The following is a 396-nucleotide window of genomic DNA, read 5'->3' as shown; positions in this document are numbered from 1 at the left end:
GATTTCTTGCCAAGAGGCGGCTGCACTGTAGTAGTCGATATCAGAGTACGCGTCGCTGATCAGCTAAGCTAAGCTATAGCACCTAATACAGCCCAATAATGGAGAGAGTGCCTTAGGGCTAAAAGGAATATTGTGAGCGGGATGCCCGATGCGGCAGCGAAATCCACCGCACCCACACGTGAAGTCACACAAGGGCAGCAAAAACAAAGATCTTTGAATGCAATTTGTTAATGGTGTAATTGTTCGTAGTCGGAGCGCTTCGCGAGCGATCGATAACGTGCGACAAGCCCTTCTTACCGTCGAGCGTACGACAAACGATCTCTCATGCCAAGAAAATCCCCAAATGCTTCGTCAAGCAGCACTTTGCATATGAGGTGCGAAATGCTCAATATAAAC

The sequence above is a fragment of the Volvox carteri genome (assembly GCF_000143455.1).
Source record: "Volvox carteri f. nagariensis unplaced genomic scaffold VOLCAscaffold_13, whole genome shotgun sequence".
Lineage (NCBI taxonomy): Eukaryota > Viridiplantae > Chlorophyta > Chlorophyceae > Chlamydomonadales > Volvocaceae > Volvox > Volvox carteri.
The sequence above is the reverse complement of the archived record's forward strand: the minus strand, read 5'-3'. Positions refer to the sequence as shown.